Source organism: Pavona decussata, unplaced genomic scaffold (genome assembly GCF_977016875.1).
Source record: "Pavona decussata unplaced genomic scaffold, jaPavDecu1.1 SCAFFOLD_190, whole genome shotgun sequence".
In the NCBI taxonomy this organism is placed as follows: Eukaryota; Metazoa; Cnidaria; class Anthozoa; order Scleractinia; family Agariciidae; genus Pavona; species Pavona decussata.
This window is the reverse complement of record NW_028145599.1, coordinates 1,088,295-1,090,137: the sequence shown is the minus strand read 5'-3', so window position 1 is coordinate 1,090,137 and position 1,843 is coordinate 1,088,295. Positions and strand designations below refer to the sequence as shown.

At 34.9% G+C, this 1,843-nt stretch overlaps 1 pseudogene; it reads left to right on the top strand.

Annotated features, from left to right (window-relative positions):
- On the top strand, window positions 1-642 carry LOC146462241 (uncharacterized; annotated as a pseudogene).
- Window positions 643-1,843: the final 1,201 nt, after the last annotated feature.

Sequence of the window (1,843 nt, the reverse complement as noted above, 5' to 3'; positions counted from 1 at the left end):
AAAGAAAAGTTTAAAAGAAAGGATGGAAAATACTTTGTTACATTGCAAAAAGCAAGAACAAAAGTAAAAGACCATCGATGGAAAGCACAGTAAAAAAGAGGAGACATTTAAGAGAGTATGTCAGGAGTAAGCTGTTCCCATGAAGCCACCTTCAACAAGCAGGAGCTATTTTCCAACAAAGAAAGATCTTTATAATCATATGTACCGGGCTACGGAGAAAAGCAGATTTTCCAACTGTGATCAAACCAATGCTGAAGCTAAAATAAAAGAGTGGCAAGAACAGAATCCGAGTGACAAATATTTCTCTCGCAAATACGAGAGGCTTCTGAGAAGGACTCTGTTTAAAAAGATAATGATGCAGAGGAAATAAAGCTTACAACTCCCCTCTCATGCCAGAAATTCCTCCTTGTCCATCAAACACCATGGCAAAGACGGCTATTGTGCAAATATGGTAATAACATTTGTCTTCTGGATGCCACCCATAAGACAACCAGGCATTCCCTACCTCTCTTCTTCCTGGCAGTGAAGACAAATGTCGATTACCAGGTCGTGGCCACATTTATGATACAAGATAAAGGAACTGAAACTGGAGATCATAAAGGAGTGGAACCCAGACTGGCAACCTGCATATTTCATGACTGATTTCAGTGAAGAAATCCGTGCTGTTGAGGAGACACCTTGTTTCCATTTCGGAAACAAAGTGAGACCTCTGCCACTCAGAAACAGACCTCCGTAAGTTCAGCTTGGTGTTTTACAGTTATGCACCTCTTGTGAAAACCCTAAAGCTATTATTATTATAACTATTATTATTATTATTATTATTATTATTATTATTATTATAAAAATACATTATGCTTGAAAGTAGTCTCGTTTTTTATTGCAATCGAATATTTAAAAAAAAATATTACCGAAATTGTGAATGAAAATAGTCTCTTTTTTTAATGAAATGAATTGTAAATAGGTTCTTGATAGCTCTTTTTTATACATACTTTTAACGTGTAAATAGCAAATTGTGTGGAACATTTTAATGGCTTAGGGACAAGACAAGAAAGCCATGGGTAAAGATATATTTCACATATTTTATTATTATTATTATTTATTTTTTGTCAACTGTTCAATGCAGTATAAATGTTTTTTGTTCTTGGTTTTTTTTCCATTAGCCAAGTGATGACAAATGCCCAGGCGAATTGGACAGTGCAGTACTTGCTGTTACACATTACCTCAGAGGAGGTAATTGCATTTATTAATATTTCATCAGCGCCATATTATGAACAAGACTTACTGACTTTTTTGTCCAGATATTTTCTGATGAAGAAGACGAATTTGAAGTTATTGTTCCATGAAGTATAATTTGATGTTTTTTGTTCTTGGTTTTTTCTCCATTAGCAAAGTGATGACGAATGCACAGGCAAATGGGACAGTGTACTTGCTGTTGATGTTACTGAGGAAAGACGGATCTGACGTTATTCTGCCAAGTGAGGATGAAAACGACTCCATGGAAACGCCAGAAATAGTAAGTACCGTGTCTAAGTAGTTTAGAGTGCTTTTGCAAAAGATGGGCCTAGTATTTAAGGTTTATTCCAATTCTTCAATTAATGGACACACTTAATTGCAGTTAAAAGTTCTCCCGCAACCGGAATTTCAAAAGCACAGGAAACAGTTTAAATTGGTGAGTTAATTTTCTCTCCTCCTAGTCATAGATACTTTTAGCTTGATGTTTAAAAGAATAACAACCAATCCTTTTTTTGTTTTTGTTTTACATATCCTCAGTTTGTTTCATGATTTGAAAAGTCTTACTGACTTTTTTGTCCAGATATTTTCTGATGAAGAAGACGAATTTGAA